The following is a 24,767-nucleotide window of genomic DNA, read 5'->3' as shown; positions in this document are numbered from 1 at the left end:
TTTTTCAGCCTATGTCTTTGCTTTTTAATATTTCACCACAAAATGTATAGCTTATATATGCATTTTATAAGCATATATAATAAGTATGCGAACAAAAGCACTTTTCAAACACTGCCCTGAAGTTCCTTTTTTTTTGTTTCACCGGTAAGATTGTTAGTGTCTCGCCCAGTTTTCTCCCTGCGTATCGCTCCTCCTAATTCACAGTGTGATCTGCCCCTGTGCAAAGGGATCCCTCTTACAAAACTCTTGTGACGACCCAGTGTCCTGACACACGAGTGCCCCTCCTCGGTACCAGCATGTGTCAGAGATTTGCACTCTTCTGGTTAGAGAACGAAGCCCTGCTCACCAGAACAGGTTTTGCTTAGCAGCAGCCCTGTCTGAGGAACCTACTGGAGAAGCTGCAGACATGGCAGTGAAACTTAACACAACTCATGGGCACGTAACCAAAGAGCTCTTGGCCAGACGGGACTCTATCCAGTTCTCACTGTTCACTCTCAATCGCTAGGAAAAGCTCCAGGTAGCTTTAGCTGGCACCCTGAAAGTCAGCAGATAAAAACCAACCATTGCCTTACACCTAGAACAGAAAAGGAAGACGATGATCCTTGGCAGATAGAGTATAAAATGCTCTTCCTTCCCAGAGCAGCATGAATTTGTCCCCAAACACCACTTGAAATCATGACAAGTGTTTCTACAAAGTGACTGATTACAATGTTCTTTCTGTTGTCAGTCAGTGGGACAGTTAATTACACATCTCTCTTGGATAGCATTCCAATGGAATGAATTCTTAAACAGCACTGGGCTTAACGGCCCTGGACTGGTCACTCTTTTGGTGGATAATATCACAGTATATAATAATAACACAGTATTTATAATACCTCAGTGGAGCTGGATCTTCCCAACTTTGGGTAATTTATAAAACTAAGATTGGCAGGAGTTTTGTCATGGAAATTTTTTGTTTAAAAAAGTGGAATGAAGAAATTCCAAACCTTTATAGAAACAATATTCCAAAATATGTTTCCTTAGGAAAATCAAGGGTTGAAATATTTAGATTTCTAGATCAATTAGAGACAAAGTGCTCTGAATATATATGCTAGTATAACTCAAATAGCTAAAATCAGATTAGAGGTCAAGATTAAAGATTAAAAATAACATTCAGTTCAGGGTAAAGGACTGAGAGAGCAAAGGTCAAAACATTCCTCTCATATGAACATACATGATTTTTAAGCCCATCCTTGTGAAACTTCTACTAAATATTCTGCATTTGTTACAGCATTGCTACATCATTACTGTGTGTGAATAGTCTTATTTCTTCTTTTCTTTTTTTTTTATCTGAACTTCAATTAGCATCTTCATACATGATATTGGTTCAAGGAGAACCCTTCATATATATCCTCTCAATTATTACACGGACTACATATTTAAAAAAAAAAATCAAAAAAACAGTAATTCTCCTTTAGCACAACTCCTAAGTTAGCCTTCAGGCCTGAGTCTTATTTTATCTCCTATGTTGTATTTACTGTTGAATTCTTCTCCTGCGAAGACCCTGAGAGTATCTCTGTGAAAAATCTAAATCACTGCCCTCCCACAAGCTCTTGAAGCACTATAACATCAAAGATTTCCAGTAAGAGTTATATTAAGATCATGACATGGTGTCTGGATCTTTCAGGAAGATTATATACCACTTAAACAGCAGGCATTGTCCTGTTTCTTGGAAGCTTATGAACAAACTAAAAATGTGAAACAGACACTAGAACTGTTGATATATAGCATATCTTCTATATAGCTGTTCGGATCTACTTTTTGTACACATACAGTAACCTACTTTTTTTTATTATTATTATTCTTTTACTGCGTAGAAAACAGGCTTTACCAGACTACATTAACCACCTGCCTAAACCTATGCAGATTTTCTTTGTGCCATCATTTTCTATTTCTTTCCCTACTGCATTCATTCAAGTGTTTTACACATGCTTCCAGTAATAAGACTTTTCAGTAGCTACTCAGTGTTTTCTTGGTTTCTCTCTTTTTTCCTAACAAGGAATGAGAAGTGCTGAGGCCTCTATATGGGTGACATGAACCAGGTGAAAGCCTGACCCTGGTAAGATCATCAAGCACTTTGCCTATAGCATCTAGATCCTTCTATGAAAAATGGGATTTGGGAAAGACAGGACATTGTGAAATGTATACACTGCCTAAATCAGCAGTAAAAGTTATATCCTAATATTGTTTAATACTATTAATTCTTCTCTGGTCCTTGAGCATGGGAACAGGATGTTATGTGCAGGCAGACTCATGAGGAACTCAGTTACATATACCGAAACTAAAATGAAGAATCTGATAGTTTTCTATGAGGGAAACGATATTCCTAGGTGACAAATCACTTGCTGCACACAGATGCTCCAGAAAGAAGCGCAGGCCGAATGGGGAGTGTGACAACTTTTTGCTGAATATGCAAAGCACAGCATGAGGAAACAGCAATTTATTTGATTAATTTAATCTCCCACTTCTGAAATGTCTATGAACAGATAATGACTTTCTTGAAATGATATATTTATTTTGAAGAGTTTCTGTGATTATCCTGTTTCTCACTTGCGATCAATTTGTTGTGTCTATGCAAAGGTTCAAAATTTGGTACAAAACAATCTCAACCAAATTCTGACATATTCACAGCACAGCAAAATGAGAGTCCAAAGTGCCCAGACTCAGTGATGAGAAGGCCAAGATCAAGATTTTCAGAAAGAACAACCCATTCAAATTCCATTTCTTGGCATGTTTTTGAATGACAATAAAATATCATGTTGTTTGTGCCACGCTTATCCTTGAGGTTTCTCTGTCTTCACCCAACTGCTGGATTTTTAACACTAACCTAGCAATTTTGAAAATTTTACAGCAGCCAACCACATCCCAGCTGTAAAAAAAAAAATGCAAATAAGGGTTATAACCTAATGGAGAAACTCCAGAGCGGCTGTAAGTGCTGTATAAATGACGAGAGGATACCTTCAACCATTTGCACAGTGCCAAGACTTTGCCAGAAGATCCTAGCAAAAAGAAAGATGCTGAGCAAGCAGGCCGGGGTCCTGGACTGATGTTGTTATTCAGGCAAGCCCTTAGCTGAAAGGGCTGCAGGGCAAATTTTCCAGTACAGGGTTCAGGCTTCAGATTCTGCTTGGGACTGAAGCTTGCTGTAAAGAAAAAATCTACTGCACCTTTTAAGTACTGCTGCTGCAGTTGAAAAATGCCAAATTATTTCTTCAAAGAATAACAGAGCTGACCCCATTTACCGGCCTAATTCCAGCAAAAGCAATTAAATTTCTACTATCTCAACAACCCCTGCAGTTCAGACCAGCAAGAGCATTTACTCAAGGCTTCCTGCCCTGAACTGCCATGAGCTCTGGGGAGCCCCTGGTCACTCCAGGGACAGCTGCCTACCAGATTTTACCAAGATTTTGTGATTGTTGTTTCCAAAGCAAGTAACGGGCAAGACCTTCACTGCTTGCTTTTCTACCATGAGCTCTCTTCGGCTGAAGAAAATCCAAGTCGAGACCCTTTTGCTCTTACTGTGACCACATTGTTAGGAGGCACTTAAAATACTTAAACTTCCGTTGCAAGCCATGCAGAAGAAAGAAATAAAAACATTTTACGGATATTCCCATTTTCTGTCTCCTCCTCTGCACTTCAAACAAATCCTGAGGGTATAAAGGCCCTATTGAGATTAGAAGAAAGAAAATGGCTGATTCCCTGTGAACTTTCCTTAAAATAAAAATCACACCTTTCAGAATAACCTGTTAGCAAGTTAATATTATTCACTAACACACCCTTTGTCAGGCTGAAGAATGCTGCAGAAAAATATTATAATACTGGGATACTGAAAACAAATTTGTAGAAAAGCTATCTCTGGGTTTAGAGGTAGCTTCCGACAGGGTTCAGACCTTCTGAAAACAGAAGGAAATGCAGTTTTTTTGAAAAATGAGCACAAGAATGTAGCTAGCCCTTTACTGCCAAATTTCCAAAAAATGAAGTCTATGTTTGCACTCCAATTACATGGTAGGAAGTAGCAGTTAGATATCCAAGTATCTCCTCTGAATATGCAACCAGGTACTTAGATTGCATAAATGACCATAATTATGCCACAGATAAGACACCTGGTTAAAACTGAGCTCATAATTCATTCCCTAATGTCAACATTTTGTCAGATTAATGTGCAATTTCCTTTGTGTTTAGCAAAATGATGTAGGTGTGGACATTCTTTCATTACTCTGGTAGGTGAACTACAAAACTATCATTAAAATAATTACCAATGGAAGAAGCAGGGGAATCAAACATTTAATTCAATGTAATTATAACCCCTGTTCCCTCTTAATGTCGGTGATTTATCTCACTAAGATTAAAGGAAATAAGGATACTTAAGTAAAACAAGTGCCTGTATCAATAGACAAAGAAACAGGAACCTATCCATAGAGGAATATTCAGGCAGAATAAAGTGATTAATCTAACTCGACAGTTGACTGTCTCTGAAGACTATTATGAAATACAAGCAAAAAAGAGGAAAATCTAAGTTATAAATACTAATTATATCCTGTCTAACAACCACAACTGGAACTAATAATATCTATGAATATCTTCTCTATTTAATCATGTTTCTTCTCCCAGGTTCCCAAACCCTGTTTGCACATTTATTTGCACATTTTCTCTGTTTAGGTTGCACTGCTTAGAGATATATTTTCTTATACTTACGTAAAGCGCCACCAAACTAATGTATCATTAGCAATAGAGAGAAGGAGAGAAGGAGAAGGAAGAAAAAGCACTGAAAAAACCTGTCAAAACCCACATATTTAATAATAATAATACATTTCTAGTAGAATATTCTGTATTTAGGTATCCTATTAATCTTTGTTTTATAGGAAAACAGGTTTTCCTATAAAAATCAGAAGACACAAAAACATCAGAAGGACTGGAAGAACAAAAAAAGAAAATTGTGAACTGATTAAACATTCTATTTTACCCTGTTAGTAAAAATAAAGAAAAAAAAAACCCCTCTCAAGTTCAAACACAGTTTAACCAGGACACAGGTTTCCTTATTTGTGATGTGTGCACAGGGACTGACATCTGCAGCGAAGTGTTTTAGCAGTTTCCAGTACCCTCGGAGAGCTGCAGAGGATAATGTTATTGAGCCTTATCAGATGCTTCTGACAGGTCACCAACCCAAAGATTTTTGGCTTCGCTGATTTAATTTTCAAGGAAATGAGTGAGAAAAATAAAGGTCTTACTCTGGCAACTAAAACAAAGCAGATTCTCTTACAAATGAGTTCCACAAATGACTTGCTATTCCGTTATCCTGCCCGTTACTGTGTTCAATGGTTTTTTTATTGTGAGCCACATTATCTGAAACCTCTGAAATAGGGTCTGGACTGCAGGTGGCACCATTATGTCATTATGAAATGAAAAAACATTATTCCTCAGACTAGTAAATCTAGGAGGCAGCACGAGGGAGTCTAACCTACTTAGCGAAGTACATTATACATTACGAATATAAGGCGTGCAATCTAATATGAGTTGTATACAGAAAAAAAATCTTTCTTAGGCAAAGATTAGGAGATACCATCTGATACGAACTGTCAACATTAGCTGGAGTAAAACAGCTATATCTGTTACATCAGCTGCAACTCTGCCCCACTGACCCTTCAATGCCATTTGGATATGGCCCCCAGGTTAAAACACCAAGAAAAAGAAAAATCCTGCCAGCAGAGTAACGTAAAGTTTCTTTCTTTAAAACATCTGGTTAGAAGTAGAGCATATATGACCTCTCCATAGCACATTAAATTCAGCTATAGATGTTGATGAAATGAAGAGCAGATTTAATGATGAAAAATCAGGCTGTGACATTTTCAGGAGTGTTGCTGTGGTTCAGGAATGCCATACTGCTTATAAAGTATTGATGAACCTGCACAATTATTGCATTCCCATTTTACAAAAAGAGTAAGCAATGAACCAGGAATATATCCTGAATACAACTATCCTCCTCTTCAACTCTGACCCAATTCTAGCACATTCAAATACCAAGAACTTTGTGATGAAGCTGATAGGAAAAGGATGTTGGCTTCATACCATCCTCTAACAGAGCTGCTTGGAAAGAAGGAACTTTAGCACTGCACATTTCGCTTTGTGCTATGAAACGTATGTTAGACATATGTCTGTATCTAAATCACACAAAAAGTGCACTAACCCTGGCAGCCCTACAATCAGCACAGACCTTTCTCCACCTTCACTTGCATTCATAGAAGAGTTTCCAGTTTGTACTGCCTCCGTTGCGTACAGAAACACCGATTCTCAGGTGACCTCCAGCTTTTGCAGAGCGTTCAAAAGCAGCACCTCTTGGTGTCAAGAAAACCAGCATGAAAGGTGTGGAGCTCAGAGCAGCACTCGCTTCCCATGGGCATACAGCAGGATTTCAGCAGCTTGCTTCACTGTCTTCCCATCTTCTGTAGTATCATCAGGAGCGTTTGTATAAGTCAGCAGCAGCTGTCAGCCTCCCTATAAGCCAGCCCTCACCTACCTAGCTCGATCAATTATTCTAGAGCTTTGTAAGGTCCCCCAGGGAGACCTCCCTTCGACACAGGGGAAACATTGCTGCTAAACAGCCAGCCAGCTGGCAGTCACCGTATTAGAGTGAGGCTGAGCAGTTAGTGGGTCTGCAAGTGAAAAGAAAAGATGATATGCAGGAAAGAACCTCTCCAGAAATATAAAGAGAATTGGTAGGTAAAGTTTTACATGAATGGGCCTGGGGGTACTCAAGGCAATTTGAAATCTCATAGTATTCCAGAAAAGATAGCATTACACAGCATGAAAACTTCTCCTGTGTTTGTCACAGATTTTACTTGCCCATAGTGCAATGATAGGCTTAATTCTGGAAGTGTATAAAGAACTAGCATGGTCCATAATGGGCACTCAATAACTGAAATAGGATCTCAAACTGGAAGTGGATTGCTCATTTTGATGTTATAATTCCATTTCGGTATTGCAGTATGCAAGCATAAGCTGTAATAAAACACCAAATTCAAAGAAAGAGGTCAGTTTGTGAACTGTAAATGCTCAGCATCTGAGTGCTCCACTTGGCTGGAGAATATACATACAAAATGCTTCATATTCTGAAATTATCTCTAGATACCTGAGCACAGGATGTAGTGCCTGGAATTCTTAGAATAATTTGGGGCCAGAGGTTAACTTCTGTGCCTTTGTTCACTCATCCCAAAAAAAGAAAAGGAGGTAACTACTGAAGCTGACTAAGTGTCTTTTACAGATCTGCTAATGAAGACATCTCCAAGAAAGAGCTGCTCTCCCTTTAAAAGGAATCTTTTCATTAAGCATTACCAACTCATCATGATATACTCATATTCCCTTCAGTCAGTGAACAGGCTGGCCATCCTGTATATCTCTAAGATTCTGCTTTTTAAATAAAAAAACATCTTTTCTAATGAGAGCACAGGGGAAAATATCTGCCTCTCCCAGGAGGACTTTTCAGGATTTGAGAACTTCTCTGTACTATAACAGGGCAAACTAATAGGGCTCATATTTCTCTTAGGCACTAAGGGAATAGAAAATAATGTTTCTGCCCTGTAGCTCCGACACTGTTTGCTGCAACTTCCCGTTCTGCCATTTTGCACACTTTTCAGTGATCACCTTGATGCACCAAGAGAGGAGCTATTCTAGGCTTCTGCTCAGTGCCTTGCTCTTATTCTTCTCTGTTGGAGCTGTTTCACTTTGCATAAATCTTTAAGTATTTATTAAGGCGAGGTTTTGAACCTGAGTTTCTCACATCGCAGGAGAGCATTTCAATACTGTATGATAGCCTTTCTCTTGTGCACTCCATCTGATCCAATTATGAAATGTGGATCTGCCTGAACAGAAATAACTGGGAGAAATCATCTCTCAATTAGCCAATGCGCAAATGACTTGTATTCAAACAGGCTTGAATACCACTGGCTGATGTGGTGCTAATTTCTCTGCCTCTTTCTTTCTCTCACTCACTCTCACCAAAAATTCTAACCTTCCTAAAATATTTCTACAAGAAATACGTTCGTTTCCACGCATTTTCAGATATGAACCATCTAAGAAATACATCTGTTTATGCCTAACAGCACTGCTGTTGTGCCAGTGCTCTCTCTTTCTAAGCATGGTTCTAACACTGTCAACTGTGTGATCTCAACCACATGGTTTATGTACAGATTATCACTCATCCTACTCACTAGCACCAGGAAAAAACTGAATTTAAGGTGCAGAATTCCTCCCCCAAGTCGCTTTGCAACATTGTTCCTACACTGAACCAGAAATGTTCTGCCAATTGTCCTAAGTATTATAATATTTTTTAAGCTTGGCATCTTGGAATCCTGTGAATGTATCTCAACACAAACACACGTATATATATATATGTGTATATGTATATATATAAAGCTTTATCTTTATGACTATGGGAAAAAGTGTGAGAAACTGAGTGCCAATGGAAGGTAAGCAATAATTTTGGAAAATATCATGATTCAAAAATCAGAGTTGTGTAAATTTATGAGATCTTATCCGATTTTTTTGAACAATAGTGCATCTGAGTCATGTCACAGTCTAGCCTCCCATTTGCCTAGGAGTCTCCAGGATGGTTGTATTACTTACTTCATATCACAAATATACAGACTAACTCACTGTAAAGTATTTCAAAATCCTTGAAGGCAATGATCTGAATAAATCCAGAATATTAAAGCTATTAAGTAACTATGTTAAGGAGCAATACACCTTAGTTCCACATATTAAAATTATGAAATATATATATTTAATGAATGCACTAGAAAGCCACAAAGAAAACGGTTTCTTTATCTGGGTATGATGCTATGTGAGTCTACTACACACTCACATAAAAATAGCCATAATATTACCATGGCATACCAGTCAGAGTTGAGAAAATAAAATTGAGCTAATAGAAGTATCTTTTGGTGCTCACATTTTGTTAGAAGATCATGTGTTTCAGGAGAACTAAAAAAATACTACAAGAATTAGTCAAAGGCAACAATTAATCACTTCCTACCATGAGCAAAGATTTCTGGCTATCTTTGAAAACAAATAGTTAATTTTGCAGTTAGTTTAGCACAGAGGAGGCTTAGATGTAAATTTAACAGACAAAAATAGTGAACATACAGAAATAACTTCACAAGCCAAAACTTTTCATCAGTGACTTGTGATTTTGACTCCTCCAGCTTAAGGCCCCTCAAGATATACTCAGAAAGTGCTGAGAAATTGAAAAAGTGAATTTTTGTAGAGTGCTCAGATTAGGCACATGAAAATAGGTATTTTTAATCCCATCCCAAAATCTCCAGTGCTTTTTTGTTACAATTATTCAAATCATATCATAATCAAAATCACATGGTTTCACTTTACTTTCTGCTTAGGGACAGGGCTAGGAATAAAGATATCTTTTATATTTCTGCTGTATTGCATATTAATTTGAGGGAAATACTGTTAATGAGGTTATCTGAATTCAAAATGTTAAGGTCACTTACAGTCTAAATAATTACATAATTTGATAATCATCTAGGGTGTCTCAATCTAAAAAATAAGCAAAAGGTCATATAACTACTCTATTTTTTTCCTGGGGATAATTATCAAAATTTAGGGAGGATTATTATCCAATGACTCAGTATAGACCTAGGACTGAATCATATCTGCTCAGGAAGTCTTTTCACTGCTTAAGTAAGACACTTCACTGATGTACCTTCATTATGCTATTAATACAGTGGACATAAAATATTAACACATTTCTGTGTAAGTTAATAGAAAATAATAAAGTCTGCAGAAAAGAAAATATTCTTTAGAAGTAGTGATGTTATTACGTTGGCTAACCCCGAAGCCAGAATTGAAAGAAAAATGGGTAGAAAAAAGAAGTTAAAGTACCACTTGTTAATAACACAATATATTGTCTTTATTTGGGCAGGTGATTGCCCTCCTTTACTTACTGGTGCAGAGAAAACCCAAAAAAGTGACACTCAGGTCTGTATTTGCTCTAAAGCAGTTTTGATACAAAAACTGAGGAACAAGATCAGTAAAATCAAACCCTTTTTGGCAAATCAGGATCTGTCTCTTATCATCTGTGTTATGGACAGATGCAGATGTAACAGTCATTTTCCACTACTAGAAATGCGCAAAACAATGAAGTCCATTTTTGAAAATCACTAAGATGCAACGGACACTCCAGATGAGAAGCAGATTCACATCACTTCTCCAGATAAAACCTATAAACAACATTTCAGAAAAGAAATCTCACTGGAATTTCTTTGCTAGACATGACTATCTATCTGGGAGACAAGCAGGGAAAGCAGAAAAGCTAGAAGAGCCCTGGAAGGCCAAGAACAAAGCCAGGAAAACATTTTGGCTAAAGGCTAATCGCAAATGAACTTGAAAGTATGAGCAGAAAAATTGCCTCCTGCCGCGACACTGCAGTATAGCTAACTGCATGGGTCAACAAGGAGAGCAACTTTTTATTAATAGCTATGCGCTAGAGATGGGTCACAGCTAGAAAGGAAGTAGAGAGGACGGTAACACTCACTTTATTTCAGAGCACATTTTTAATAAGAGCAGAGGAGAGGGAAGGAAAATATGCCGATAATGCTTTTTTTCCCCAGCTACTACTATCTTTTTCTATGTCTCTTCACGGAGAGAAAGAACTAAGCGAAAACCTGATGTTGTGTGTACTGGAGGTTATAGTACATTATTTGGTATATTGTACCAAAAATGTAATGTATTACCATTATGTACAATGTATCACAATGTATTAATGTAATACTACCAAATACATTGCATGAACTTCTTCATTTTGATCCAAACCAATGTTAGAAAAAAACAAAAAAAAAGGAAAAATCAGAAAGGGGCATTGATTTCAATTTCCCAGTTTTAAAATTCAAAAGATATAAAAAAGAGACAAGAACAAGTCTACGAAATGCCACCTTGAATTGTAAAAATTCCATACTAGGTCTTTTTTATGAAACAAGCTGGAAAAACTGATACGAATTCAAATCTTTTCAAGTGACTCAATCAGGAGGCTTTGTTGAAAAATGTTTGGGTGAAAATTTTCACAAACGTTGCTTTGTCCACTGTACTTAGGCTGCCTGGGGGGAAGCATGCTCACCATGAAGTGGAACGAGGCTCAAAGAGGTAAGGAACACACTGCTACCTGGATGCCCTCCTTCAGCACAGCCTCATATTGGCATAAGGAGGCTACTCACTAGGTGCTCTTGTGGGATTGCAATCTTGGACTCTACTGCTGATTTTGCATAGGCACTTTTCTCTACAAAAGATCAAATGGATGCATACAGCTCACAGTCTCTCCAGTAAGATCCTGCATCACTGCATTTTGGGCATACTTTCCTAAAAGTTACAGGCCAAGATTTTTTTTTTAAAAAAGATTAATAGTTCTGGATGTTTTCCACAAGTGAAACTTGCAATATGTGAGATACTATAGCACTGGCTAGCCAGTCAGTAGCATGAATAGATGGACGGGTAAAATACGGTGTCACAGGTCGCTCGACACATGATCATAGGGTGTTTTTCTCTTGGCATTATTTGAAGGGTACTTACTGTATGCATATATTTTCCTTTCTGTCATCTCTGGGACAAAAATGAATTAGCAAAGCTTTCAGCACTAAAACTATGCCTAGGGTTTGCTTAGAAGTCACTGGAACCTGCAGAGTGGGGGCTTGAGAGGGATCAGCCCGTCCGTCGCAGCCACTGGGGGACAGAGCACTGCACAGCAGAACTGATTCCTCTACCTGCCTCTGTTCTTACCGTACTCCATGGAACACAAGTATTTTTGAAAAATTATTAACCACAGGCAGACTTGAGTACCTTTTAAAGAACGCTTAAAAGAATCATCCCCTAGAAAACAAAACAAAACGGTTTTAAAGGAAATCTCTACTATTTGTCTTCAAAGGAATGCCTGCCTATAGAAGCCTAATAAAGGGGTATCCCTTCTTGGTTTATTTCACCTGCTCCCGACTTCAACTTTATTTGTTAAGCTCCTCTGAAAATCTGTCCTTTAACTGACCCACGGTGGCTAGTCTATCAGTGACAATTATGTAATAGCGACCAGAGCAAAGATGCCTTAGGAAGGCAGGAAACAAACTACCAAGGAAATCAGCGCAAGAAGTTGTATATTGGCTCAATAACAGATCAGGCTCTCATTTCTAAGTCGTTAAAGATCAAAGGAAAGAATTCAAATGTCAAGAACTTTACAAGTACATGCTCAATGCTCTGAACAGCCAGGAAAATGGGAGCAAGGCAGCCAATCCTGTTCCTAGGAGAGCATTCAATGAATATTACATGACAGAGATTCAGTATTTTACTTTTGCAGGTCACCTTAAAGCTATGTAGTGTTGAGGATTTAAGGCTCTTAAGGAGATTAAGGGTTCAAGTGCTGTGAACAAACAAATTTAGGCCACTAAAATCACAATTTAAAATTTTAAGATGTGCATGAGATGATTAAAAGTCTGAGTTAGTGATTTTTAATTATTTTGTGCATGTTTTACATATTCATAAGTCTGCTTGGAGGAGCACACTCTGCATCCAGATGAGAAACACCATTCTCTCACAGTCTGACACAGCTGTTGTACAGCAGAAGACAAGGTTTCAGTGACAGGAAATAAAACAACACTGCAGCAGAGTCACAGTATCTAATGCCCACAATAACCTCAGGGGCTGATAGTACCACAGCCTCAGGCCTAACGCCATGGGGCACCTTCTGTTGCCCAACTCTGGGCCACCAGTCTGCTTTATCTCTGCTCCCTTCTCCTGCTCCCTCAGAGCTGTAGGTTTTAATCTGCACTAATGCTCCATTGCTGTAATGGCACAGGGAATGGCCAAACCAGCCTCCCTCATCCAGCCAACAGTGTCAGAGCAGAGCCACCATCCTGGGGCCACCTAAGACTCCCAGGAGGGGAACACGGATGGAGGAGAGACTGAACTGTGGTAAAGGGATCCCCATCCACAAAAAAAGTGGGAAAGTTTGTAGGCTTGCTCATTAAGCCCAGGGCCACGACGAGGCGAAATTTCCCAGGGTCAGGGAGTAGGGACCTAGCAAAGAAAAACTCTCTCCACGGCGACCTAGAAGCACAGGAAAAATTGTTAGGCAATCTGGTTGTACCCATTACCTTTCTTTTTATTGTCAAAATGGGGAAACACAGAATTGAAAAGTTTCCTCACTGCTCTGGTCAATAAAACTCTTTTTTTTTTTTAATAAATTTACCATTAGCCTGGAGCAATGTCCCTGTCCTCTCCCCCAGGTTCCTTCTTATTCACTTATGCCTGCTTGTCATATTGTGAAGAACAGCCACCAAACCTGACAGCTGGTAAAAATTTTACTCTGACATTTAGCCTGGTCATAAGTTGAAGACCTATTTATGACATGACTCTAATGAAGTATTTACTTCACTGTTTTGAAGAGCAGCCTGAAACACTGTTGTCTATGCAAGATATGAATCATGAGTGCCTAATGTCAGCAGCCTACCTTTTAATTAGCCTGTAAAAATAAGCCTTACCAGACATCTAGTCATCAGATTTTCAGATGTTATCCTTGTAACTAGAAACAGATTCATTAAAAAGCAGAAACAGAGGCTACTGAACGGAAATTCTGTTAAGAGTGAGTATTTTTCAAAAAAAGGATATGAGCTAATGCAAACAAGAAAAGAATGCAAAAGATGGTTCTGCACATGTACCCAGGATCTGGGCAAGGGTCTGAAGGTACCCAGCAGAACAGCTATTTTCTACTGCAGCATAGTGCAGGTGCCACAGAACAGCAGAAGACCAGTGTGGCTCATCCATGTATTTATACACAGCACACTTGACAGATTACGGTGCTAAATAATCCCTTGTCTTACAGCCGCTTGTGAAGCTGTATTGGAAGGGAAAAACACATGCATCACGCATACACCAAAATATGCACAATTGAACACGCACATTTTCTCAAATAATTAAATCCTGCACATCTAGAGATCTTTTACAGATTAAAGTCAACAAATTTCACTTTGAAAGCTACAGGCCCAACATCCAACAGCATTCCGCATATGAAAATGTTTTAACTATTACATGGCACTGGCCTCTGTCAGAAGCTAGCGATTGCTCAGAAGAAGATTATACAAGACAAGGCAAAGACACATTCCTCTCTCTCATCATATTCTCCCAGCTCCCGTCAGTCAACATTTCACAGGATCTCCTGAAGCCGGTGAGAGCATTTGATACACGGTGTTATTAGCCAGCCAGTGCAATAATCCTTCATGAATTTGCCTAGTTCATTTTAAACACGTTTGCAGTTCTTGGCCTTCCTGAATTTTCTCTCTTTGCGGATGGGAGCCTTCACATGCATCTGAACGTTTTTGTTAACTGTCTTCCTACCTTTATCTTCAGGCCAGTTGTTGGCAATAAGATCATTCTGTGACATTTTGAAGACAAAACAATCCTGGATGATTTTATGTCATCTGTCATCACTGACAAATTTTGTCACTTCATATTTTTCCCTTTCTCAAGGTCACTCCTGATTACCCCAAACAAAATACGGTCCCAGCAGAGACTGCCAGAGATATTTCTGATAACTCCTTCCATTTAAAAAACTGGCCATTTGTTCTTGTCTTGTTTCTTATCTTTTATTCTAGCATGGGGCCAACAACAGAAATTATGTCACTTACTATGTATTTAACTGCTTTCTGCACAAACATGTGCATGATCTTAGCCTTTATCCTCTTCTGGGACCCAATACAATGATCTAGTCTTCAGAGTGGTCATGTGCCCATTTTTGTTTCCAAATGAAAACAAAAAAAAGAAAAAGAAAAGCAGCAGCTAAAAGTTCATGCACTGTTGGCTTCTGCAGTTACCTGGGACATCTAATTGGAAACGAAGTCCTACATATGTTTCATTTTCATTAAGACTGCAAATTATACTCTTCAGATCTCCGACATATTGCTCTGTAAAATGCCACGTTATTAGTTCAAGTGAAAGGTATCAATGAAAAAACTGCTGCTGCTGTTTTTGTTCTTAAAGTTATCACAAGGTCCCTGTCTCTCCAATACTCTTCTCAATGGCTGAAACATACGATAATTATTTGGAAAAGTGTGGAAAGTTGCGTTAGACCAAATAGATCTTCCTGACATTCCCTGGGGAGTTTTCCTAGTATAGGAGAGAAACTGCCTATCGGTTAATCATGGAATTTCTCAGAAAGAAAATAAATGAAGACACTCATTATGATAGGACTCATTAAGATAGTAAGCCTATGGTCAACAATATTCATTAGTAGATAGTAGGTAATTAGTACATCTGAATACAGCTTTGGCACTTGAGTGTAATAGTAGGGGCTGCTCAAATCACAGAGTCATAGAATAATTAGGATTGGAAAAGACCTTCAAGATCCACGAGTCCAACCGTAAGCCCTTCAACGCCCTGCCTGCTAACCCATGTCCCTAAGTGCCTCCTCTACAGGTTTCTTGAACACTGCCAGGGATGGTGACTCCACCACTTCCCGGGGCAGCCTGCTCTAATGCTTCCCCACTCTTTCTGTGTAGAAATTCTTTCTAAAGTCTAACCTGAACCTCCCCTGGTGCAACTTGAGGCTGTTTCCTCTTGTCCTGTTGTTATTCTGGAGATGTGTTACCAAAGTAGAGGGTGAAAACGGAATACTTCCTTACGGGCTTCCTAAAAATGCACAGAAGGGCTGAAAACATAATTCCACTTCAAAAGTCCATACTTTTCAAGTGACCTAATGTTGCCTCCAGTATCACAAACATTAATTTATATTTAACTCCCTGAAACACTTCCTGTATTTTTTTCCCATAACGAATACACTATTTTGTCTTGAATTTTACTCTGCCACATTCCCTGCGAATATCCCTATTTAAAGCAAATGTATTTTATTCTCTGCAATGCGTAACAACTTTTATGTTGCAGTATGATTGCATATAAACTATAAAGACACAATTTATAAGCAGAATTTTAAGGTAAGCTTTCTATTTAAGTAGCAAAAACATATAGTTGATAGAAAATAATACGTTTATTACAAGATTTAACTACGAGAGAAAAATCTCTAGGTCTATGTAATTTTCAATTTATGCAGGGAAAAAGATATTTGAAAAGAACAAGTTTTTTTATAAGTTGGCTAGACACCAGCCATTGTGATACTTCAACACTTTATGAAAGTCTGAAAATTAGATTGTCTGCAAATTGACTTTAGTCTTCTTTCTGTCTAAACTGAGAGAAATGAAAAAAGGGAGGATGAAAAATAGACTACACATTCATTTACTCTCATTTTGAACATGACGAGATACTGTAAGCCTCATAGCAAATATGCTGGTATTAGATTGATGGATTTTCTTTAGGATATGCAATACTCAGAATTCCCTCACTATAGCATTCAGCTGCTTTACAGGTTTATACCTAAGCTGATTTATTTTGATGAAAGCAGAGATTCTTTTTCTACTTTTAATTCAAATGGTAGCATTTCCTTTTAAACTTCTACAGTAAGCTGCTCTGCAGGTAATACTTGATGTGTGCAATGTTCAGTGGATTATCAATATACCAACTGGAAAATCAGAGAGAATGCAGAGGTCATCTAATTCATCCATCCCCCCTCTACTGCGGAACTGATCCTCGTTACTGGCGCTTGGCTTGGTGGCATTTGAAATGGCCCCAGCGATGGGATTTAGTACTTTATCAGCTATTGCTCTGTGAAGAACCAGACACCTCTGATTTGGATTACAGTAAGCAGCATTTATAGGAACCTCTGTTTCATTTCAGGAAATTAACGTTCACTTTCAAAGATAGCTCACGAGGGTACAGAGAGAGACCTTCGAGACATGTTGCATATTGGTGACTTCCATTACAACGCTGGAGAAGGCCGCATTTACCTGTCGTGAGATGAAACGATGGAGACAAGAAGCAACGGGAAAAAAGCTCAGAATAAATACAATGCACACTTTATTTGGAAGCAACTCTCTTATTTGCAAGAGAGAAGGTGAGAAAACATTGCTCAGATCCTCTAATCCAGAGTAACAAATCCGCAAAGTCCACCTCCTTAGACAACATTTCCTGCCCTTATTTCAAACACTGAATGCTCTTTGCAGTGTCACAGAGAAGTTGCCTCATTCTTGATCCAGAGTTCATGAAACTGTGGGCCTTGGCAAAGAAGGGGAAGCAAAATCTGCTTTTTATACCAAAATTAGGTCTGTCAGAGTCACCCAAGGGAAGAGCACAAGACGACTGTCTCTGGCTACCCTGTTGATTTTATTCATATGAAATCTGTACTCCTCAGCCTTCTACCACCATCTCCACAGGCTTGGGCCCTTTGAGATCTGGATTAGCAGCTATTTTCTTTTGAACCACTGTATATCGGATGATCTCTCCTTTGTGCAATCCACTTGCAGCTCTAAGTGCAGTGGCAACACTTGTTATTTAGATAGCTCTTTCATCTTCCAAGCACTTTATAAACATCAATTAACCTAAATCTAGATTAATTAATCTGACAGTTAGTTTGCCTTATATCCAGCAGTTATAATAATGGAGAGCAACCTAGTGCTTATTAAAGTCAACAAAATGTGTTCCCTTGACTCCAGCAAGAAACAGATCAAGTTCTTTCTTGAGCCTATCTCCCTGTCCTAAATATTCAGCAGAATGTGGAATTCATTGCTCTACCATGAATACAGTCAAGGAAAGAGGCAGGGGGGAAAATGGAAGATGTGAGCTGAGGTTACGCACACCAGGGCTTGATCAGCTTTGTTTTAGCAACCCCCTCGGCCCCCATCCAGAGCTAGGGGTAGGACTGATTGGATCAGTTCTCAAGACGCTCTGATGAATCAGGGTCCCAAACACACTGCTGCGATTAATGAATCCAGGAGGCACTCATACGCTGATTGCTAAATTATATATTAACCCAAACTCATAAAACAGGATGAATACTTGCATAAAATCCCCCATAATCACGGCGCTCCTTGTCGAGTGAGCCACTTGAGTTTTTAACTACAGTGTTCCTGGAACCACAAGCATGTATCAAAAACAAGGAGAATATTAGAGAGAAGGCAAGAGAAACATTTAAGAACAGCAGTATTCTGAAGACTCATTTACTGGAAAAGGAGATCCTACGGCATTTACTCAAGCAGGCCTCAAAGAGATCAGCCTTTACAGCATGCCCTTTATTTTTACCTTTCTGAAAACCTTCAAAATAATGGATCAGTTTTCAGAAGTCAGTTTTAAAACCCCTCCTCTTGTTAAACAGTACAAACTTACACTTTCTTTTACCTTTTATCCAGTGTATTTCTTTATACGAACTGCTGTATTAAACATACAGAATCTCTCAATTCTTTCAATTATTCTAAAGATTTCAGGGAAATACCCTGACCTAATACAAAAGAACTGGGACTTACTGAAAAAGTAAACTGAAAGCATCTTTAGATTCTTTATGATTTACATGCAAAAGCTTGATATTCCCTTTCTTGCTATTTTTTGAAGAGTTCCATAAAAAGGACTCCAAAACCTCTTCAACAACATCAACGTCAAGGTAGGCAAGGAGTGAATAACTGACTTCCCTGGCATTAATTTTGTTAGGAAATTGAGTGGAAAAATGTAGACCTGCATAGTTAATCAGGCATGAATAAAATCACCCAAATAAGTAAACTGTAGCTTTAACCCCAGTTCTCACTGGTTTTTGGACTCATTCTCTATCTACACGGGATTAAAAAAATAAAGAAAAAAAAGACAATAACAAATAATTATTTTATTATGAAATAATATGAAATCCTTCAGTTCAAGCTTTCCTAATTGTTGTTTGATACTGCTTGGTTTGTCCTTTGTGCCACATGCCTTTTAAAACCCTGCACAAATATTATTGCTTTTGACCATAAACCATATCCTTCTACGTTAGTGCTTCAAATAGTATATGACAGATAAACCATGAAAGAATAAAAGCACTAATGGATTTGTCAGAATGTATTACTTATTGCTTGTCTCTTAAGCTTTACTTGGCCTTCTTCATAGGTTCTGCTCAGTTACTTTCACTGCTGGTTTTCAAAGATATTGCATGCTTATTGAAGGATTACAGCTTATAAAATACCTGTATTAGCAGAACTGTAGTCAAGTCTTAAAGGTCTGAAAGCTTATTGAACTAGAAAAAAATACAGCCCATAAACAAGCTTTTTTCCCCTAATGATACAAAGAAATTTTTGTCATTTTGTGTGAAAAGTTTAAGACTCTAAAGAAATCAGAAAGAAACACCACTACGGCTATTACAGAAAGGCCTGTCACTCAAAATTCCATACATAGCCTAGGATCAGACCCCAGGAAAAAGATTAAGTGATTGCCTATTTTCACCTAGCATAACATCAAAATCTTTCTTGCTAAGGAAAGGCAGGCTGTACAGCCCCTATTAATATTGCAAGCAAGGACCACATATAACAGCAGCAACAAGGCAGAAAACACACTGTAGATTATTAATTTAAGCAAAGTGCAGATCTCTCCAGAAGATCCTGTTAACAATGATTTACCATAAAAATATTGCCTATGAAAATTCACATTGAAAAGGCCTAGGTACTGCTATTTAGAAAGATCTTATTATTAAAATGAATTGAAAATCACGATGATCTTGATGACCCTGTAATGTATCTCAATCCACTGGGGCCTACAAATGTATGCAGACAGACCCCTTGCCAGCAAACCAAACATATAATCCCTGTGCAAAATGTAGTAGCTCCTCTAGTACATCCAAAGGTCAGAGCCAAGGAAGTCAACAGGATGTAAGAAAGAATGGGGAGCAATGGCAGAATCAGCCTTTAACCTCCCTTGGAAGTGCCCAATAAAAGGCAACCATTCTGTGGTTACCCACCAGCAGCCTATCCTTTCTGTACAACGTCTCAGGGCTTCATGTTGCAAGAATCATTCACATACCTGGAGGCCCTATGATCTCCTGGTAGTGCCCAATGATGCCAGCTCTAGCCATAGCTGGATACACATGAATAAGCACTAGGAGAATCTGGACTGTATTCTGTAACCTAGTAATAGGCAGAGATGAAGCAATAAACAAATAAACAAATTGACAACAATGATGCAGTCCCAGCATATGGGAAAGGTTTTTGAATGGCAGGAAAGTGTCTAATGTGCATTTTTCTTTTGAAAATTTCACCTGTACTGGTGAGGGATGGAAAGAATGTTCTAAATAGACATGACAGGTACCTCCCTTTCCTTGCAGTTTCTTCAACTACTTCATCTGTAGGTATCTTTTTCTTCCATTTTCCCTCAACTTTTTCTTCAGAGCAGAATTTCTTTCAGCAAGGTTTTCTATACAGTCTCAACAGAATACATTCTTAACCCGTACGTGTGTACCACAGAGTCTGCGCCACTACAGCAACTTGTCACATGTTTATTCATCAAGTATTACAATAAATAATTGTAATACCTGTTTTTTCCATGTATATTGCCACAATTTTCCTAGAACAAGAACCACCTACAACTATTTGAATAGATGGACAGTACATTATAGCCCTCGTGCAGTTTTTTCAGTTATAACCTATGTGAACTGAAGCTAGTATTTACATATCAGAAAGGCAATGCAGTAATTTTGGATCAGAGAGATTTTTTTCCCTTTGACATATACAAACTTGGTACTGTTAGCATTAACAGAAGTTATGACTGGCACTGAAGTGTGACTAGGCTTCTCAGGTGGCTTCAGTGCCTGGCATGAAAAGCTCAGTAGGTTCATAAATGCAATGTATCATTTTCACAATAAAACCAAGAGCAGCAGAAATCGCTGTAAAGTTTTACAAGGCACCCTGGGAGGAATAAAAAAATAACTGCTCTCTGCACCACGGCTAAATAAAGCAAAATTGTTTTTTTTTTTAAAAGCCCATGAGGAATTCAAATTAACAGACTTTGTAAAGGGTGCTGGCAAAGACTTTTTAAAGGAGACCCTAATTACTGGTTGCTTTGATTTTAGTGACCTTGCACATCTTATCTTCTTAAACAGACATTTTTAACTGGAAGGTTTCAAAAGCTCAGACAGCGCAAAGGCTGCTTTGGGTGCAAGACTTACCAAAGGGCAAACGTCTGTAAGTTACGCTGTATTGTTTTAGTGTGTTTTTGTAATGTTAGTCCCCACTCCCCGTAACATAAACCAAACCACATGTAATTTCAGTGGCGGGGGGAAAGGACAAGAGTCCAGAGCTCCAAACAGCTGCGGAGGTGCACATGTAGAGCATGAGGGAGCCCCAGGAAGTGAGCAGTGCAATGTGTCTGCTGCTAAGAAGGTCTTCTCTCATTTGCAGAATTTACAAAAACTGACATTTTCCCTCCAAGCATCCCTGCTGCCTCCTAAAACCTTAACTTGGCTTATGCCTTGTAGAGTATGTTAAAAAGAAACAGTTGGTACAGTCACAAAATCATCCAGCCTTAGGCAATTACTGTGCAGTGATTAGACAATCCTGGTGAGAAGCCGGTGCTCAGCAAGGCAGCTGGAGTACACTAAAAGTCTCCACATTAAGCACTGCTCAGGGAATTCTTCCCATGCTTAGCAGTAACATATTGCTGTATACTTTAGGAAGTGAAACAAAGCATTTAAAGTCAGATCTTCAAAAGCACTGAAGAACAGAATGCATAGTCAATGTAAATCGAAGCACAAACATTCATACAGTGCTAAACCCTTCACCTCTCTAAATGCTCTAACTGCCATTCTTCTCTCCTTGCTGCCACCAAATGCCCAAGTTATAGTCCACACAGAAAGCAAACAGAATTGTCATCTGAAAAGTGCTATATGCCACCTGTTAAACACAACTGATTTGAGAGGCTGCTCTAGAACAGCAGCCTCACCTTAAACCCACCAAAAGGGGTAAGGAGACTGAATTGGAAAGAAGCTTCAAGGTTCATTCTTATTTTACACTATAATTAATTTTAAAATATTTATGTGCTCATAGTGACCTGGTGCACATCCCACTAATTAGAGCTTTTCCGTGAATGTCTAAACTGTAGTCTTGGGGCAAATACTCAGATACCTAAGTCAGGGCCCACAAACACTTACATACCCAAATGAAAGCACACATGCTTTGAAAAAAAAAGAAAAAAAAATCTTCATAAAGACACTGTTTTGAAAATTAATAGGATCATAAAGTCCATTCCTTCCTGGTTCTTTTCTTTCCCCTTAAGCCCCTTTCCCCTGAATTTTCCCTCACTTTTCCCTTTTCTTCTCTATAGGTAATCCCAGTGAACTACTCTTGTTCCTCCTCACTTTTCCCTCTTTATCTTATCTTTTGGCAGCATCATCTGCAAACATAAATTCAGCTGCTGTCTCTGCTCATAACCCAAAGGCCTTCCTCCATTATTCCCAAACCCACTTTGCACCTAATGTTAAGCACCAGCAGGTTTTTCTGGTACCTTCTCACCTCAGGCTCAGAGGTCGAGGCATGGTGCCCTCTCCAGAACCATGGTCCTCTGCCCTCATGGACCTGACACTTGCCCTGCTGTTCCAGACATCACATTTCCTTTGCATTTCTTCTTAAAGGCCAAAGTGATCTAAGAGGCCATGTTTACACAATGTGGTGAAGACAGCTCTGTGCTAACTGGCTTGACATCTGAGTAGCAAAACTATGACCATCTTTAGTCCCAGCCCAAAGTCTAGGCGCAGGTTACTGTGAGGCCATGCTCAAGAAGTTGGCTTAAACTATAAGAGCAGGCACAACAGAGTGCTGATGCTCTAAGGGACTATGGGATCTAAGCTGGGTTGGTGGCCTGGGATCTTGTGTCCAGGTAAAGCCAGGGCACGACTTTCTGCATCTGCTTGCATAAGGCACATCCACAGAGAGCAGTTTTGCTAGAGAAGACTGATAAAATGTCTGTTACATTACATCTATTCTCCAGCCTCTCGGCATCTCACATTTTGAGGATATCATGCTCTTCAGCATTTTGACATCTTCAGCTTTTGACCACCATTCATTCTTGCAGGATGCTGCAGTAGATTTAATATTTCTACCTGCTGCTTTAGCCTCATCACCTGTATCTAAATATCTGAAGAGTGGCTTCAAACCAGATCAAACAAGACTTGCCTGTCCTCCCTTTCCAACCCTTTCACGGTGCTCCCCATTCAAAAGCAAAAGCTGAGCTCCCAGCTCTGCCTAAGCCTCGATGTGAGCAGGCTCCACTCCTCCAGAGCTAACACTTTGTTGTAAAGCCCAGTCTTCAGAGGCACCAAACATTATATTGGTCATCGCCCTCAAGCATCTTTTGAGTCTGTCATTTTGCTACCTCTGAATAGTTGCTGCCTTTTTTTTTTTCTCTCTTTTTCTCTTTTTCTTTTTTCCCTCCTCTGGAAGATTTACATTGCTTATACAATACAGGCTGATTTGCTTGTCTTCTGTGTTTTAGGCAACTAAACTCACTGATATTTAATCTACCCAGGAAATTTATAAAATTGCATCCTCCCAGGATAACAGCCATTATCCTGACACTTCACATTACTGTCATCCTATATATGCTACAATAACAAACTCCTCCACATTTCTTCATTTGCATTAGAAGTCCTCTTTAGTCAATACTGTTAATTTTATTTGCGTTATATAATGGAGGAAAATCTTTTCCCCTGTGCTCATTCCCTTTTTCATCTGCTATGACTGTATCAGTCTTACTGATCATGCCAAACACAACTGGTTTGACCATTTACCACCTAAGGGACAGATGCAAAGATCTTTTACTTAAGTTTCCTTGAATCACTTGAGTTCTCAGCTTCCCTCCAATCTCTCAGATGCATCTATCCCAAATACCTTTCCTGGAGGCTTTCCTGGCCTCCTAGCCATCCTGTGTTCCATCCACTTCTACCTTTAGTTTTTCTTGCTACCTTTTCTCATTCTTTTCTCAGCCTTCCTCACTCTTTCAGTGCTTCTTTTTACCTTAGACTCTTCACACCACCATTTAATGATTGCCTAGAAATGCAAAAGGAGACACAAAGAAGAGACATCTTTTCTTCCCTGGTCTATCTACTCTACCATAAAAAAGGTGTATACACGAACACTGTGTCTGCATCACTGCTGTTCGGTAACTGTGCTGATTTTGCAAAGCCAATAAATGAGAGTCATCACAACTAGTGTTCATAACTCCTTGCTCCTTTTCCACCCATTTGTGGCACTGCAATATGTTCCAGACAGAAACATGTAATTTTATTTTCTCTACTTGCAGACCATGTGTTGCAGTATATGTAAGGAGTGAAAAATAATAATACAGAACATTATGAAGCTGTAATGATACGAGAGGTTACAGGGAACAGGAAAAAAATTATTAGCCAGTTCATTAAGATCACAGAGAGAAAAAAAAAAAAGACCAGTTTGAGGGTCCAAGATCTTTTCATTAGGTCTGAAAGACTCAACAGACATTGGGGACAATGCTCTTTGTTTAACATTCTTTAATTTAGTTTTAAACTTAATCTGATTAGAAGATCTGAAATATCAGGTTCTGCCTTGACTTCACCTAAATTAGCCAGAGGAAGACAGATTTTTCAACATGTGCCCAACCAACAGTCTTTCTGCTGACTAATAACAGTGTTGTTACTATGCCACATGTCTCTGTGGCCATCCATTCTTCATACACAAAAACAGACCTCATAATTCAATATTTTTCTTACAGAGGGAGTCCAGATATAAAAGCAAGAAACTGGTAGTGAAAATGGTGGCAAGGTTGCTGTTCCCCTTTTACCAGTTCAATGACGATGGGTTTAAATTATCCAAATGATTGGC

At 38.8% G+C, this 24,767-nt stretch overlaps 1 protein-coding gene across 2 annotated transcripts in view; it reads right to left on the bottom strand.

Annotated features, from left to right (window-relative positions):
• Positions 1–24,767, bottom strand: part of CPNE4 (copine 4) — a 195,572-nt gene that overhangs the window by 57,250 nt on the left and 113,555 nt on the right. The window lies entirely within an intron of this gene.

The sequence above is a fragment of the Tinamus guttatus genome, unplaced genomic scaffold (assembly GCF_059628265.1).
Source record: "Tinamus guttatus ecotype Peru unplaced genomic scaffold, ASM5962826v1 Tinamus_guttatus_pri_ptg000115l, whole genome shotgun sequence".
Taxonomy (NCBI): Eukaryota; Metazoa; Chordata; class Aves; order Tinamiformes; family Tinamidae; genus Tinamus; species Tinamus guttatus.
The sequence above is the reverse complement of the archived record's forward strand: the minus strand, read 5'-3'. Positions and strand labels throughout refer to the sequence as shown.